At 40.1% G+C, this 18,878-nt stretch overlaps 1 protein-coding gene across 2 annotated transcripts in view; it reads right to left on the bottom strand.

Annotated features, from left to right (window-relative positions):
- Positions 1–18,878, bottom strand: part of FGF13 (fibroblast growth factor 13) — a 743,931-nt gene that overhangs the window by 579,347 nt on the left and 145,706 nt on the right. The window contains exon 1 of one of the 2 annotated variants that reach the window (XM_053580097.1): positions 11,230–11,529. The exons of the other annotated variant lie outside the window; for it this stretch is intronic. The gene's annotated coding sequence lies outside the window, so the exon portion shown is untranslated. Of the gene's footprint in view, positions 1–11,229; positions 11,530–18,878 lie in introns of those variants that run through there. 2 annotated transcript variants of the gene reach the window in all.

Below are 18,878 nucleotides of genomic sequence, written 5' to 3' on the forward strand. Positions count from 1 at the left end.
CTGCTGACCTCAAGGGAACCACCCAACTGGGCACCCCCAGAAGGTGTTTTTTATTTTTTAAGGTTGCATCAAAGTACCCTACTGTACACCTATATTGCTCTGTCTCCCTCTTTCTGTGCCTCTCTTCTTTTTGTCAATATTCCTTTTACCCACCCCCTCTCCTTTCTCTATTTTTCTTTTTTTTTTCTTATCACTCGGTCCTCCTTTCTTTCATCCCTTTTTTGCTCTTCAACCTTCTCACACTTCTGGTCCTGTAACCCTTAGTCCACAGGCATGAGAACTTAAAGAGCAAGAGGAAGTGAAAGGAAAATTAGGGCAAGGAAACAGATAAAAGAATCACCCATGAGGAAGAATCAGCAGAAAACTCCAGGCAACATGAAGAAACAGTCCAGAACAACCCTGCCAAGGGACCATGAGGTAGCTACTGCAGAGGATTCCAACTATACAGAAATGTTAGGAATGACAGAAAGGGAATTTAGAATACACATGTTGAAAACAATGAAACAAATGATGGAAACAATGAAGGAAACTACTAGTAAAGTGGAAATTAACCAAAAGGAAATTCAAAAACAGAATCAAATAAGAGATGAACGATATGAAGAATATAAAAAGGATATAGCAGAGCTGAAGGAAATGAAACAATCAGGGAACTTAAAGATGCAATGGAAAGTATCAGCAACAGGTTAGACCATGCAGAAGAAAGAATTTCAGAGGTAGAAGACAAAGTTTTTGAGATAACTCAGATAGTAAAAGAGGCAGAAAAGAAGAGAGAGAAAGCAGAACGTTCACTGTCAGAATTATGGGACTTTATGAAGCGTTCCAACATACGAGTTATAGGAATTCCAGAAGGGGAAGAAGAATGCCCCAGAGGAATGGAAGCCATACGAGAGAATATTATAAAAGAAAATTTCCCAAACATCACCAAAGATTCTGACACACTGCTTTCAGAGGGCTATCGGACCCCAGGTCGCCTCAACTCTAACCGAGCATCTCCAAGACACATTGTGATGAACCTGTCCAAAGTCAAGACCAAAGAAAAGATTCTGCAAGCTGCCAGGAGTAAGCGCCAGTTGACCTACAGGGGCAAATCCATCAGAGTGACCGGAGACTTCTCTAATGAAACTTTCCAAGCAAGAAGACAATGGTCATCTACCTTTAATCTACTTAAACAGAACAATTTTCAGCCCAGAATTCTGTACCCTGCTAAGCTAAGCTTCAAAATTGACGGAGAAATCAAATCATTTACGGATATACAAACATTAAGGAAATTCGCCACAACAAGACCAGCTCTACAGGAAATACTTCAACCTTTTCTGCACACTGACCACCACAATGGATCAGCAGCAAAGTAAGAACTCAGAAATTAAAGGACAGAACCTAACCTCCACACTGATGCAAAAGATAAAACTAAGCAATGGACTCTCACAAAATAAGACGAATAGAATACTACCACACTTATCAATTATCTCAATAAAAGTTAATGGCTTGAATTCCCCACTGAAGAGACATAGATTGGTTGGCTGGATTAAAAAACACAAGCCATCCATTTGCTGTCTGCAAGAAACACACCTGGCTTCAAAAGACAAATTAAAGCTCTGAGTCAAGGGTTGGAAGACAATTTTTCAGGCAAATGGAATTCAGAAGAAAAGAGGAGTTGCAATCTTATTTTCAGACACATGTGGATTTAAAGCAACTAAAGTCAAAAAAGACAAAGATGGTCACTTTATATCGGTCAAGGGAAAAATACAACAAGAAGACATTTCAATTCTAAATATCTATGCACCCAATTTAAATGCTCCCAGATTCTTGAAACAGACCTTACTCAGTCTGAGTAATATGATATCTGATAATATCATAATAACAGGGGACCTTAACACTCCGCTTACAGAGCTGGACAGATCCTCTAAACAGAAATTAAACAAGGATATAAGAGACTTAAATGAGACCCTAGAACATCTGTGCTTGATAGACGCATATAGAACACTCCATCCCAAAGATAAAGAATATACATTCTTCTCATCACCCCATGGAACATTCTCCAAAATTGATCATATCCTGGGACACAAAACAAATGTCAACAGAATCAAAAGAATAATTTTACCTTGTATCTTCTCAGACCATAAGGCACTGAAGGTGGAACTCAACTCTAACAAAAATGCTCAACCCCACCCAAAGGCATAGAAATTAAACAATCTTCTGTTGAATAACAGATGGGTGCAGGAAGAAATCAAACAGGAAATCATTAACTTCCTTGAGCATAACAACAATGAAGACACAAGCTACCAAAACCTGTGGGATACTGCAAAAGCAGTTTTGAGAGGAAAATTCATCGCTTTAGATGCCTACATTCGAAAAACAGAAAGAGAGCACATCAACAATCTCACAAGAGATCTTATGGAATTAGAAAAAGAAGAACAATCTAAGCCTAAAATCAGTAGAAGAAAAGAAATATCCAAAATCAAATCAGAGATCAATGAAATTGAAAACAAAAGAATAATTCAGAAAATTAATGAAAGAAGGAGTTGGATTTTTGAAAAAATAAATAAAATAGATAAACCATTGGCCAGACTAACGAGGAATAGAAAAGTAAAATCTCTAGTAACCTCAATCAGAAATGATAAAGGGGAAATAACAACTGATCCCACAGAGATACAAGAGATCATCTCTGAACACTACCAGAAACTCTATGCCCAGAAATTTGACAATGTGAAGGAAATGGATCAATATTTGGAATCACACCCTCTCCCTAGACTCAGCCAGGAAGAAATAGAGCTCCTGAACAGACCAATTTCAAGCACTGAGATCAAAGAAACAATAAAAAAGCTTCCAACCAAAAAATGCCCTGGTCCAGATGGCTTCACTCCAGAATTCTATCAAACCTTCAAGGAAGAGCTTATTCCTGTACTGCAGAAATTATTCCAAAAAATTGAGGAAGAAGGAATCCTCCCCAACACATTCTATGAAGCAAACATCACCCTGATACCAAAACCAGGAAAAGACCCAAACAAAACGGAGAATTTCAGACCAATCTCACTCATGAACATAGACGCAAAAATTCTCAACAAAATCCTAGCCAATAGATTACAGCTTATCATCAAAAAAGTCATTCATCATGATCAAGTAGGCTTCATCCCAGGGATGCAAGGCTGGTTTAACATACACAAGTCCATAAACGTTATCCACCATATTAACATAGGCAAAAATAAAGATCACAGGATCCTCTCAATAGATGCAGAAAAAGCATTTGATAAAATCCAGCATCCTTTTCTAATTAGAACACTGAAGAGTATAGGCATAGGTGGCACATTTCTAAAACTGATTGAAGCTATCTATGACAAACCCACAGCCAATATTTTACTGAATGGAGTAAAACTGAAAGCTTTTCCTCTTAGAACTGGAACCAGACATGGTTGTCCTCTGTCACCTTTACAATTCACCTTTACTATTAGTGCTGGAAGTTCTAGCCAATACAATTAGGCAAGACAAGGAAATAAAGGGAATCCAAATGGGAGCAGAGGAGGTCAAACTCTCCCTCTTTGCTGACGACATGATCTTATACTTAGAGAACCCCAGAGACTCAACCACAAGACTCCTAGAAGTCATCAAAAAATACAGTAATGTTTCAGGATATAAAATCAATGTCCACAAGTCAGTAGCCTTTGTGTACACCAATAACAGTCAAGATGAGAAGCTAATTAAGGACACAACTCCCTTCACCATAGTTTGAAAGAAAATGAAATACCTAGGAATATACCTAACGATGGAGGTGAAGGACCTCTATAAAGAAAACTATGAAATCCTCAGAAAGGAAACAGCAGAGGATATTAACAAATGGAAGAACATACCATGCTCATGGATGGGAAGAATCAACATTGTTAAAATGTCTATACTTCCCAAAGCAATCTACCTATTCAATGCCATTCCTATCAAAATACCAACATCGTACTTTCAAGATTTGGAAAAAATGATTCTGCATTTTGTATGGAACCGGAAAAAAACCCGTATAGCTAAGGCAGTTCTCTGTAACAAAAATAAAGCTGGGGGCATCAGCATACCAGATTTTAGTCTGTACTACAAAGCCATAGTGCTCAAGATAGCATGGTACTGGCACAGAAACAGAGACATAGACACTTGGAATCGAATTGAAAACCAAGAAATGAAACTAACATCTTACAACCACTTAATCTTTGATAAACCAAACAAGAACATACCTTGGGGGAAAGACTCCCTATTCAATAAATGGTGTTGGGAGAACTGGATGTCTACATGTAAAAGACTGAAACTGGACCCACACCTTTCCCCACTCACAAAAATTGATTCAAGATGGATAGAGGACTTAAATTTAAGGCATGAAACAATAAAAATCCTCCAAGAAAGCATAGGACAAACACTGGAAGATATTGGCCTGGGGAAAGACTTCATGAAGAAGACTGCCATGGCAATTGCAACAACAACAAAAATAAACAAATGGGACTTCATTAAACTGAAAAGCTTCTGTACAGCTAAGGAGACAATAACCAAAGCAAAGAGACAACCTACACAATGGGAAAGGATATTTACATATTTTTAATCAGACAAAAGCTTGATAACTAGGATCTATAGAGAACTCAAATTAATCCACATGAAAAAAGCCAACAATCCCGTATATCAATGGGCAAGAGACAGGAATAGAACTTTCTCTAAAGACGACAGACGAATGGCTAACAAACACATGAAAAAATGTTCATCATCTCTATATATTAGAGAAATGCAAATCAAAACAACCCTGAGATATCATCTAACCCCAGTGAGAATGGCCCACATCACAAAATCTCAAAACTGCAGATGCTGGCGTGGATGTGGAGAGAAGGGAACACTTTTACACTGCTGGTGGGACTGCAAACTAGTACAACCTTTCTGGAAGGAAGTATGGAGAAACCTCAAAGCACTCAAGCTAGACCTCCCATTTGATCCTGCAATCCCATTACTGGGCATCTACCCAGAAGGAAAGAAATCCTTTTATCATAAGGACACTCGTACTAGACTGTTTATTGCAGCTCAATTTACAATCGCCAAAATGTGGAAACAGCCTAAATGCCCACCAACCCAGGAATGGATTAACAAGCTGTGGTATATGTATACCATGGAATATTATTCAGCCATTAAAAAAAATGGAGACTTTACATCCTTCGTATTAACCTGGATGGACGTGGAAGACATTATTCTTAGTAAAGCATCACAAGAATGGAGAAGCATGAATCCTATGTACTCAATTTTGATTATGAGGACAATTAATGACAATTATGGTTATGGGGGGGTGACACAGAAAGAGGGAAGGAGGGAGGGGGGTGGGGCCTTGGTGTGTGTCACACTTTATGGGGGCAAGACATGATTGCAAGAGGGACTTTACTTAACAATTGCAATCAGTGTAACCTGGCTTATTGTACCCTCAATGAATCCCCAACAATAAAAAAAAAAAAAAAAAAAAGAAACCTTATGTATTTCCTCCTTCCCGCTTGTGTCCGCGCAGTCACCTTGGCAATATCACGGCTAGCCTGCTTGCCCTGTCAGGACAATAAGAGTTTTCTGCAGTAGAGCCACAGCAGCCACCACAACCTAAAGCAAAGCAGCCCTAACAGACCAACAGAGCTACCATGACAATCAGAGGCACTCAGCTGACCCCGGACTAGATCAGCCAGACCTCAGCTAACCCGAGGACATATAAACAATAACAAATGATTGTTGTTCTTTAAGCCACTGAAATTTGGGATGATTTGTTTCATGGAAATTACTGCCTGACATGCAGGATTAAATTTGGAAAAATGCAAAGGAGGTTTAGTATCAACAAATGTATCAACCTAATTCTTTATATCTATATAAATTAAAGAGGAAAACCATATGAAGGATGATATCAAGAAAGGCTTAAAAGTAACTTGATAAAAGTCAGCTACACTCCAAATACATTTCCAAGTTAAATAGGATTAAAAGGAAATCTTTTTTAATAGTACAGGTTGTTTACCAAAAACAGATGCCAAATATAATCCCAAACCGCAAAGCACTGACCTATTCAAATAAAATTCGGAACAAGATGAGAATGCCTCCTATCTTCATTACTATTCAACATTGCCTTGGAGGTTCTAGCTAATGAAAAGGACCAAAACATAAACTAATGTAAACATCAGAAAAGGTGTCTATTTCTTATCTGGTAAAGGTCTATCTGTATAGCTAGAACACAAAAACACTCTAGTAAAGTCTGTGAGATTTATTCAGAGAATTTGGCACCGTGAAGGAATATGAAGTTATTACACTAAACAAATATTATATCTCTATTCAAGCAATAAACACCAAGAAATGAAAATGGGAAAAATTCACAATAATGAAAAAACATATATGATACACAGGACTAAACATGAAAAGCATCAGACTAGTATGAGAAAAATTGCAATACCTTACTGAAGAATGTAAAACCAAAATCTGAAAGAAGGAAGAAAGGAAGAAATGATAATACTTTATGTTATGAAACTTCAATTCTCTCAAAGTCAATGTAATTTTTTAAATTCCAATTTAAATTCCCAATGTGATTTTTCAGGGGGGAAAGGGAGGATTTATATAATATAATCTTAATACTCATATGGAAGAATAAATACCCTAGAATAGTCCTGAAAATAAGAATAATGAGAGAGCAATACCTTAACCAGATATCTGGTTAAGTCGTTGCGATAAAATCAAAATGTGGCATTGGCATAGAAATAATAGACAGACCAAAGAAACAACACAGAAAATGTAGAATTAAGTAGCATATGTAAGCATGTGACACATAAAAAATTGATGTTTCATTTCAGTGGATTGTTAATGAACAATATGGATGCAACAACCTGTGAATTTAAAATAAATTGAGCCTCTATTTCACACCTAAAGTCAATATAGTTTCCAGAGAAAGATGTTCAAATATAAAAATGGCAAAAGTCCTATAAAAAAAACTAGAGAACTATATACATAACCCAGGAGTAAAGAGACTTTCTTGCCAGTTCTCAAAACCCAGATGTTATAAAGGAAATTTGACCACCTACCATTTTTCAAAATTTCGGTAGAAGATTCTATTATTAACATCAATACACAAACAAGAAATTGGAAACGTTGCTGCATCCAGGGAACAGATGAGGAGCTTTTTGCTGCAATATACAAGGAGCTCTAACAAATTGACAAAGAAAAACAAATTATTCAAAAATAGGCAAAAGATAGCAACATCTACTTCACAGAGAAACAAATTCAAATAAACATTTTTTTCAAAAGACCTTGATACTCATAAGTAACCAGAGAGACCCAAGTTAAATTAACAATGAGACGATTTTTTTTAATCTATAGGACTGGCAAAATTTAAAAAGAGCAGTAAGATCAACAGTTGGTGGATTTCAAGGGAAATGGGGAGTGTGTACTCCCATATGTTGCTGGTGAAATCGTGAATTTGTTATATCCTTTTTAGAAAGCAATATGGCAATATTTAATGAAATTAAAAACAATGCATATACATTCTTCAACTTAGTCTGGAAATATGTTTCAGAGTAAGAAAAATGCCAATATGTGATGGTATATCTACAAAGGTGTTTGTTGCAACATTGGTTTATAGTGGCAAAAAAAAAAAAAAATCAGAAGCAAAGTGAATGTCCACTACAAGGGGATAGTTGGATAAATTATTCTCCATCTACATCACAAAATGTTCAGCAGACATTGAAAAGCATGAAATGGAGATATTGCAGCTGTTGCTGAGGTGTTTTTGAATGGTAAAAATAGTAACAATAATCACAGCAATGTTCGTATATAGCACTGTTTCCGGTGCTTTACGTATTTTAACTGAATCTTCACAACAACCTTGTGAGGTAGCGCCTATTGTCACCCTCATTTTCTGGAGTTCTAGATGAAATCCAGTAAACCTAAGGTCACAGAGCTAAGTAAGGAAAAGGCAAGAAGAATAAGATACAGATACAGAAAGTGTGAGTAACATGACATAACGTCTATAAAATAATCTATAGTATCAATGAATCCCCAATAAAAAAACTAAAAAAAAAAAACAATCTATAGTGAAATGCACATGCATATTGCATGTATTTTATATAATTATATGAGAAGGGAAATGTGGAAGTATATATTCTATGCTAGTAATGTGGATTATCATATATAATTATATTTTCTATTATATATGCAAAGTATATTAAAAATAATTAAGGAGACATAGCATTTCAATAATGGACAATACCAGCAGCAGCAGTTGTTGCTCTAGGTGAGGCCAAGAGGGAATCCTGTGATACCTATAACCTAATGTCTCTTGCCCTCCTCTGTACCCCTTGGCACTCTGCTGATCCCTCCCTTATGCAGAACTACTGTATTTAGAAATGCCAGGTGCTTCCCATCCTATCTAAGCCAAAGAACTCCCTGGAATCCATTCATCACTGTGCTCTGAGATTGCCCAACCACAGAAGGCTTCTAAGATCCCACTCTTGTGCAGAAATTTCCAATTTGGAGCATAGAGACAGAGAAAAGATCTGCCTCATCTTTTCTCTGCCTTATTCTCTTTGGGACAGCTTCTACCCTCCTCCCAGCTATGGCAGACATTTAAACTTCACCACTCCCACTGACACACTCCACACTCACACCAAAGGTGTTTACAGAAATAAACAGGCAGAAAGCCCCTCTTCCAAGGAGCTTGGGTTTTTGAAGGAAAGCTATGCCTTTTATATGAAGTACTTAATGCATGTCTGTTGAGTGAGGAAAAGGATGACACACATGAATTATTTAAATACAAAGTAGAGAGTGAAGTGTTAAATTATAGAGTTACTAACAAAATTCTATGAGCGTTGGAGTGGGCAAGGACAAATATCTCCAGGATCAGTTTTATAAAGAGATGGTATTTGAGCTTGATGGAGTGCTTCTGAACGTGTGGTCAGTATCAGATCCCCTCGGGTGCTTAAGAAGTTCAAATCTACTGAACTCAAATCCCCAGAAGACATACCCAGGACTTGGTATTTTAAAGAAGCCCTCTACATCATCCTTATGCACACTGTAGCATAGACCATGAGAGATGGAGTAGATTTAGGTATGCAGAGAAGTGAGGAAATACACAGCGGTCAAAGGCAATAGCATGAGTCAAGTGTCCAGGCACCAAGGCAAAACGGAGAACAGTTGCCTATTCAATGCAACTGGAGGTGCTAGAAGAAGTGAAGAGGAATAATGAGGAACAAGACTGAAAAGGTAGGTGAAGGTTAGATCCTCGAGGGCCTGGGGAATGCCAAGTTAATCTTGACTTTCACCATGTCTTCCAAACCCAGCCTCAAGTGCATCAGCATTACCAAGATTTCTTGATAAAAGTTCAAGCTCTGCAGCTCCATCCCTAGACTTTCTGAATTAGAATTACCAGGGATGTGGACCAGAGATTATATTTTTAAATGATCTTTTCAGGTTGATTCCTGAGCAGCCAGCCTGGCATTGGTTCATGAAAAGGAGATTAGGAACCAATCTTTACTGGAAAATGCATTCCTAAAAAGTTGTTTGTATACAGAGATTGTACTAGTAGAGTCACCGTTCATAGTACTGGGCAAGTGGACTATTTAGAGGCAACCTCCAGCAAATCTCCTTGTTCAGCAACAAGAAAGAAAGGAATCACTTTCTCCAGAGTGTTTCCATAAAATGTACACCTGGTTTAAATGCAAAATCCCTAACAACTTTCAATAAAATGTGACAACACATTTGGATGCCTGGTATTAGTGATACCATATGGTTGAACAAATGCAACGTGGGAAAAAGTATTCAAAACATTTAAGTTTTACCCAGTTTTTCAGCAAAATGAATGAACCGTTAAGTGTTATTGGAAAGGAGAAAGTGCTAGTAGGCTGTGACACTGATAGAACCATGGCTTCGACAGAGATAGAAAGAAGGGAGGGGGGGAAGGAAGAACAGAGAGAGGGAAGCAGGGAAGCGGTGGGGCCTTGGTGTGTGCCACACCTTTTGGGGGCAAGACACGATTGTAAGAAGGACTTTACCTAACAAATGCAGTCAGTGTAACCTGGTTTCTTGTACCCTCAATGAATCCCTAACAATAATTTTTTTTAAAAAATGGCAAAAGAACCATGGCTTCGAAATGGAAATATCTATTAGGTAGCCATTTTGAGGTTGCAGGGGAAATTGAGGCACCAATCTAGTTAGAGACCAGATGGTCACTCATCTCAAGTCATGTTCCATTAATGATTAGACCATATGACCTCCATGGTGTTTCTTCTAGCTTTACTATTTTGAGTTTATGTTATTTGGATACTCATCTAGCTTGAAGAGAGGTGCAAGGAAAAAAAAGTGGAAAAGAACTGTAATGTCCAAGTTATTGCTCTAATTCATTTTTCTAAAATACGCACAGACACAGATGATTCTGAATCTGAAGGTTTGTTTCTCAAAGCCATGTGATATTTTAAGATTGTAATTTTCTTTTAAAGAAAGCCTATCTGTCATTTTTATCAAACACCTTGGTTTAGCTAGCTGGGATGTTGACATAGTAGTTTGCTTAGCACAACACTCAAAACCCAGCATTGAGCAAGAAATTGCTAGTGTTTAACCTTCCAAGAACCAGCCCTGCTTCTTCTTTTCCTCTCAGGGGGTTCCTAACTTCACCCCCGGAACTTTCAAGCCCCCCCCTTTTTAACTCCTTCCTCAAGTCGCATTGCTATAAACAGGCTGGAAATCAGAGATGCATCCTGACCAGCAGAATTTTAGGAAGTAGAAATCCAGGCAAGACTTTTGTACCCGGATTGGAATCCCTCTTTCACAGGGACTGCTTGAACTATCAGAATCTCTGTCCTAAGCAGCTCTATATTACTCTCCATGCTGCGTAGCAGACAAAGAAAACACAGATAACCATTGCTCTGAGCCAGATTAAAGTTCACAGTAACCAGACACGGAAGATAAGGCCCCTAGAATAAAGCAGCTCTAGGTAGAGAAGTTAAGAAAGGGTTAAATTTAACGTGGAAGGTGCTTTCTTGCTAATTCCTTGGCTTTGGGATGGGAGAGTAAAAGGAAAGGAATTAATTCCCAAACATTACTGTGGCTTTATCAGTGTATTGGGAGCACAGACTTGCGTTTTAATTGCAGGCTATGTCTGGCCCTGGCGTTTGTTTCTCTGCCCCAGGCTAAGAAAACTTGGGCCTGGGTTACCCAAGAGGATCCCGATTGATATAGTATTTTTCCCTCAATGAGTTTGGTTTCACCTACCTTAGAAGTGGAGACACAATGAGTGTGCTGCTGAGAAACAAGCAAGATCCCACCATGGACTCAAATCTTAAGGGGCCTGGCTGTTATTAGTGCCAATGGTCACTCACTCCCGAGGGTAGGAAGCTTCTTGGTCATGTCGTCACTGTGCGTTTTGGAGGTTTGCAAGAGTCTGCATCTGAGCCAAAGCACCCCCAACTCCCTAATCCCCTCCTGACTTCAAGGACTCCAGGCTGGGAAAGCAAATAGTCCAGAGTGATTGCAGGGGCCAGTGGACCCTGTGCGATTCATATCAGACTGTTCTGAGGAGTGGTAAGTCACAGGGTCTATATTGCAGCTATTTTTAGTGAAACTGAATTCCTTCCCCAAGTTCTCTTGCTTCCAGTTTGTTCTAAGTGGAGGAGATCAGCTGTGGTCAGATCATCTTACTGGACCAAGTCTCTGTCAAGGCGACGGGACTAAACGAGGGAGATGAAACAAAGAGCTCTTGACTGTTGGTGCTTTAGCCCTTTCTCACTGTCTCAGACATCCCCAGAGTGGGAGTATCATTTGGAAAGGAAAGTGTAACTACTCAGGGCAGTGGGTGTTCTCCAAACTGGCAGAAACTTGATAGGCAGATGACATGAGAAGGAAAAATTGAGAAGTTGGCAGACCTTTTCCTCTTTTCCCCAGTTTCTACACATGCACACGCGGGTGCGCGCGCGCACACACACACACACACACACACACTCTCTCTCTCTATCTCTCTAAGGTTCCACAGGCCAAACCCAGATCTTGACCAGACTTGCTAGAAGTGTCTGGAAAAGAATGTCACCATCCAAGAGCCAGGCTGGGTTAAAAATATGAGGAGGACTGGTGTCTAGTCGCTTTACAGCTGTCATTCATTATCCTAAGCGGTAGATTTAACGGGGGTGGGGGGGTGGGGGGGAATTCAGGCAAGATTTATTTTAGCTTTAAACCATGGCCAGAGGTGTTAATTCAGAAGATAGTTGTCTGGGCTCCTGAGGCTGCTAATTACCTTCCCCAGATTCATCTAGGTAAATCTTTTACCAATTGTGGGCTATGCCACATTAGACAGTAATGCAATTTATTTAGTGGGCCATTATCAGCATTAAAAAAGAAAATGAATAGAATCGAATCCAATAGAGAGTAGAGTGGAACAGAGTGTGCTACATGTAGTAACAGTATGTTCTGTGAAACTTTTGTTTCTTCTATGTATACACATAGTCAACCGCCACTAAAATGTACTTCTTACCATTGGTTACCATAACATTCCACATTTTTGGAAAATACTGATCTGGATGATCGGCAGAAAAGAATACAAAGATAAACACTTTGGCTATCCCCAATTTCAAATGTGACCTACTACTACTATAAGCACTATTTGGGGGTGTTCATTATATGTCAGGCACTAGTCTAGGTATTTCGTGTTCATTGTCTGATTTAGTCCTTACTACAACCTTCTATGATAGATTGATCTCACTTTTATAGAAGAACCAGATGGGGCTCCGTATCAAGTTTTAGCAGCTTGTGAGAGGAAAAGCTGGAGTGTGACCTTAGGTCTGTCTCCAAAGGTCACGTTCTTAACAATTCTAGAGCACTTCCCCACCTAACTGGCCAATAGAGGGTTAAATTTATTAAACAGATATGAAAATCTTGGCTGTGTTGGTAAGTGTATATAAAATAAGACAGACATGTTCAAAATGAAAATTTCAGATTCCTGGAAACTTTTAGTAACCTCTGATTTACAAAGAGGGTTTAATTTTGAAGGAGTTGCCTCTTTGACACAGAACCCCATTCCTCAAACCCAGCCCCAGGCCTCTCTAATGGACATCTGAAAAATCAGCTGGAGGAGTATGATTTTAAGACACTATATTCTCATGGGCCTCACTCCTCTAGTTGCTTCCATTCTATTCCACACAGAAATCTTATCCCAGGGCGCATTTGGTTTTTGTCTTTTTATAGTTTGAGCTAAATCAGTTCAACCACTTTTGAGTTGATGAGGGAAAAAAATCATACTTATTCCACTTCCAAAATAAGCTCCTCTTTTGGGTACACAGAAAGCTCAGAAAAGGCTGAAACTTTCAAACTTCCCACCTCACATATGGGGACTTCTAGGTCCTCATTACTTTTAAATGTGTTTTTAAAATTCCTAGTGATTTGCTCATTTTGCGAACTCCTATGTTCTGTTGTCATTTTTGTAATTCTCACGGCATACACTCTGTGTGCGTGGCCAGTATGTTCCAGCCTAGAGGTACTGGCCTCAACAAGTGCCGCCCCGCAGAAACTGTGTCCATGCGTGCATGTGGGCGGAGGTGGGAAGGGTAATTAGGAGGGAAAATATTGAATACAGCCTGCTTCAGAGCGCCTGTGGCGGTACACGTTAGGGAAAACATGCCCCAAAGGGAAGGCCCCCTTTTGTTGCCTTGCTGCTCACAAATATCAGAGCAACACTGCCTGGCCACAGGTTCAGAAGGGCATTTTCTCCAGACCAGGGAAGGCCGAAACAGGACCAATGGTTAGCTTTTTTGTTGCAGTTCCTGGTCACTCATCAGAGCTTCTCTGATCTCTTTGTTTTGAATGAAAACTAATTGACTCAGAAACATGTGCAGAATTTCCAGGCAAGAAAATTTCCATTGTTACCAGGGCCCCAGATGCAGTCAGGAGCCCAGCCCAAATCTCAGTTCCCCACCGTGCAGGTCTAGCCGCTTCCTGGCTGGCTTCACTCTGAGGGGCAGATAGTCACTCCCACCTGTAGCCACATCCTTCCGACACTTTTCAAAACAGGAACAGTTGTCTCAGTCCTTGCATTCTCCTGGCTATTCTATTTTTGCTGGGATGGAATAGGATATTGCAGGCTGACTCCGGCCAGAGCTGAGCTGATTTGTCCAAAGGCATCCCAGGACTCCCCGCCCCTGGGCATGAACCTTGCCCTGCCTGTTCCATTCACCACATTCATGGAAACAGTGTGGGGAAGAAAAAGAAAAGGGTCTCTACTTTGCTACCTTACCACTCTGCCTAAAGCTTCAATGAACAAAGGACATTTAATAATAGAATTCCTCCTCTGTTATTTATAGCACCAATTGCTCAAAGCTGTTTTAGACTTTATTTTTAAAATCCCAGCCTTTGTCACAACCTCCCTAGGAACTGGAGCAGAAGGCAGATATTAGCAGTTCCACTTTGCAGACCAGGAGACTGAGGGATCAATGAAGAGAGGTACACAACAAGCAAAGATAGTTGAGAAGCACAGAATCCATTCAAGCACTGTGTCAGAAGGACAGTGCTGTGGGCCTTCCCTCACTCACTCACGCTTCCATTCATCCCACACTAAGTTCCAATTCTTTTCTAGAGGCTGCACTTGGCACCCGGGACATAGAAATGAACATGCCATGGCCTCATATTCTTCAACAAATAAATCTCAAAGAAACAAAACAGAGAGGATGAACTCAATGATCGAAAGAGACTTGAGCGATATTTCAACCAAATGTAATGTATGGACCTTGTTTGCACCCTGAATCAAATATACCAAAATGCAAGAACACATTTATGAGACAAGTGGGGAAATTTTTAATGCAAACTGGATATTTGTTAAGGAATTATTGTTAATTTTTAGGTGTGATATAATTACTGTGTTAAAATTACCTTATGACTTAGAGGTATATACCAGAGCATTTATAGATAAAATAGTATGATGCTTGAGCTTATGTGGAATGGGAGGGGATCTAGAAGAACCAAGAGTGCCCTTGAGCTGATGACTGTTGCAGGTAGGTAATAAGTACAGGGTAGTTCATTGTACTTTTCTCTTTAGTTGTGCGTATGCCTAAAATTTTTCATAATAAATGAATACAAATCATTTTTTAAAAGAAAAGAAGTCATGGTACCTGCCCTTAAGGAACTCCCAGAGTCTGCATTCCCCTAAGAGCTTTACTGACAGCCATTTGTGATGAGCCCAGTCTCTTCTGGGCTGCAGCGGTCAAGATCAAAGAACATGAGTGCCCCGTATGGGCAGTAGGCTCAGAAATAAATTAGCCAGAGCACAGACAAAGCAGGACAGGAGCAGCTGTGACTGATACAGGTCCTGATGTCACTTCTCTCACAATTAAAGACTTGACAGGTGATGTTTGAACTGGAAGGGCCCTGAGGTTCTGAGATGGGGAAACTAAATTTATGAAGATACAAATGACTTCCAAGTGCTACACAGCAAACATGGCAAAATCAGCAGTCTAAAATCTTGGGCCCTTGACTCCCACAGCAGAACTATATTCTTTAAGATAACCATGCTAGAAATTATTATACTGTCATCCCACATCCAGATCTATAAAAGCAGAGAAATCCATCTTTCTTCTATTCTATTGCCATTAGTCCAGTATTCCCTACTCCATAAGATTACTTGACTAGAGTTGGATTTCATTAGGGTTGGGTCCTGAAGAGCAATTTTTCTTTGTCTTGGTTTGGCATATGTTACGAGTTGAATTGTATCCTTTCTCCCCAACCACCAAAATTCCTGTGTTGAAATCCTAACTTTCAATACCTCAGAGTGTGATTGTATCTGGAGACAGGGCCCTTGTAGATACAATTAGTTAAGATAAGATCATTAGGATAGTAGGCTTTAATCTAATATGAGTGGCATCTTTATAAAAAGGGGAAATTTGGACAAAGAAACAGATGCACAAAGAGGGAAGACAATGTGAAGGAGAAGACATCCATCTATAAGCCAAGGACAACGGCCTGGAACATATCCTTTCCTCATAGCCCCCTGAAGAAACCAACCTTGTGATGCCTTGATCTTGGACTTCTAGCCTCCAGGACTGCGACACAATAAATTTCTGCTATTTGAACCACTAGTGTGTGGTGCTTTGTTATTGGAGATCCAGGAAACTAATACAGCATATGTGAGTAGGCAGCTGAGTGTGGCTGAAGGAGGGTTGGTGGGGAAGGGATTCATTCAGCAAACACATATCGTGCCCCCTTGATGTGGCAGGCACTGTATAAGGCACCATGAGGGCACAGAGATGGCTTTTGCTGCCAGTGCCCTGGTCCGTGGTAGTCATAGAGATGACATGTTCACTCACAACTTCATACAGGAGGGCAGAAAGGAATGAGGGCCATGAAGGAAGTATTAATGTGCCAGTTGAGTTCAGAACAGGAGAAGGATCTTTTTCAGCTAAAAGGAAGATTTAGAAAAGACATTCATATCTATGTAAAGAGTGTCAGTTAAAGTGCATCTGAAAGGATGGGTAAAATCTGGACGGGCTGAGATATTAGGAAAGGGCATTCCCAGTAAATGAAACAGCATAGCCATGACTTTGTGTGGGGGGGGGGGACTTTGTGGGAACAGTGAGTATTTCTTTAGATTTTGGTCTAAAGTGAGTGAAAGAGAGTCTGAGGAGGAAAAAACTACCCAAAGGTATGCAGGAAAGCAGCTATAAGGCAGTTCATTTTAGGAATGTGGATAAGCTAGATGAAGGTGGCTTAAAGGAGGACAGACACAGAGAGAGTTTGAGGCAGAGAAGCCAGCTCAGAATGGACTTATTGAAACTTTTCCTCAGGTTCAGGGCTATGGCAAGCAGAGGTGTTGGAAGTCACCTGACTGAGTAGACTCAATAGGACTTAGATGTGTCAGAGAGCTGCTGCTCTGTGCCAGATCCTGGCCAGAGCCTGCAGACCCAACAGTAAGGAAAACCATGGTAACCACCCTGATAAAGTTCAGGTTGAGGAGGATGGGGGCAGTGCATAACAGCTAATTGCACATTCATTTCATTGCACTTTGAGAAATGCTAAGAAGCAGATACGTAATGTGATGAGGAAGAGAGAGAGAGATCTTCCCAGTCTCAGCATGCAGAGAAAAAGGCTTCTAACAGGAAGCAATACATAACTGAAGACCAGAAAGTAAAGGAAGTTGGTAGTAGAGGGGTGGGTGCTAGGAGGAAAGCCTCTCAAATAAAAGCAAGGCAAGAAGGATCCAAATTGGGAAAAACTTTGGGAGAAAGTCTTAGAGCACAGAGAGCTGGGGAAGCATGGCATGAGATAAAGTTCGGCAGAGATGGAACAGGTTACACAGGGCCTTATGGGCATGGTAAGGAGGGGAAAATATATCCCCAAAGCAATGGGAAGCCATGAAAGTGTCCTAAGCAAGGGATTGGCATGCTTGGGCTTGTATTATGAAAATATCCTACTGGCAACATTGTGGCAACTGAAGTGATGAAGATAGAAATAGAAGCAGGGAACCAAATGATCACCTATTGCAGAGAACCAGGTGAGAGATCAGAGTGACCTAGAGTAGTGGGATGGAAGGAAGATGGCAAAAAGCAGGCAGATTTGATAAGAATTTAGGAAATAGAATCAACAGAATGAGGTGCCTATTTGGAAGTGGGAATGAAGGAGTGGGAGGAGTCAGGAATTACTCCTAGGTTTTTGGGCAAAGGGGTAGGCATTGGGGTGAGAATATTTAGAAGATGAAGATCATGAGATCAGTTTTGGAATCTGGTGCCCAATACTTGCTGAGCAGTATAGCAAAAGTGTAATGGTTTCACCAGGCTGAAAGTCAAGTTCATCTAATGCTCTCTCAGAGAAATCTGTAAGCTACATCAAGGAGTAACCTGTGGTTTCATGGTCCCCCATTCCTCATTGCTACCCTTGTGAGCATTTCCAAGATGATCATGTTGTGTCTATGCAACCTGTGACCTCTGTTTTCCAGAAACTTCTTATCTGGATCTTGCATGGATGGGTTTGGCCCCTGGGGAGGATGGCACACGCAGAGTCAAAGACAAGAAGACTCTAGATCAGTCTGGAAGTGCTAAGACAGACCACAAGGCCACTCTTACTTTTACCTCCTATTTGGGACTCTTAAAGTGCTTTCTCAGATGAGAACCCATTTGCTCTTCAGGACAGTACTGTGACAAAGACAGGAGATGAAATAGTTGACAGAGGTAAAGGCTGAGGTCGGAGAGGTTAAGTAAACTGTCCAAATCATTCAGCAAATAATGTGTATGTTTTGGAGAATGTGGCTTCTTTGTCTGAGATCTTTCTACATCTCAGTATGTCTAGAACGAAGCAAGTGGCTTGGCACAAAGAAGGGACACAGCAAGAAGTTAGTGAAAGATATAAAATGGCATCATTCACCTTAAACACAGGAAAAAGCAGCACCTTCCTAAAGCTCTCTAGACACTATCTAAGTTCCTATCAAAAGCTACCTGGACATCCTTTCCAAAAATACAAAACATGCCCTATAAAACAGGTAGTTTTGGAAGAATTGCTTTTATTTGCTATCATCTGTTTTATACACCCCCACCCCCCTACACACACACACATACACAATCATTTCAAAGTGCCAAGTATAGCAAATGGTGGGGTTTAACCTTGTAGAAGCCATATGATCCTTAGTTAAAAAGAATTTGGTTAAGGAAAAGGGCCTTCACTAGGCACAGAGATTGTCATTTGGAAAAGCATAAAGATTGTCATTTGGAAAAACACAATTTTCTAGGGAAGCGGCAGGCCTTCATCCCAGAAGCCTGGGACCAGAAACAGAACTGGCAGCACTGGAGATAGGGAGGCCAGGTTAGGGAACAAAGGCAAAGAGGAAATCAGCTATTTTGGTGGGAGAATCCATAAAGGCAGAAGCAGATGCAGGTGGTACGGACCTGAGGAGAGGG

Source organism: Nycticebus coucang, chromosome X, assembly GCF_027406575.1.
Source record: "Nycticebus coucang isolate mNycCou1 chromosome X, mNycCou1.pri, whole genome shotgun sequence".
Lineage (NCBI taxonomy): Eukaryota > Metazoa > Chordata > Mammalia > Primates > Lorisidae > Nycticebus > Nycticebus coucang.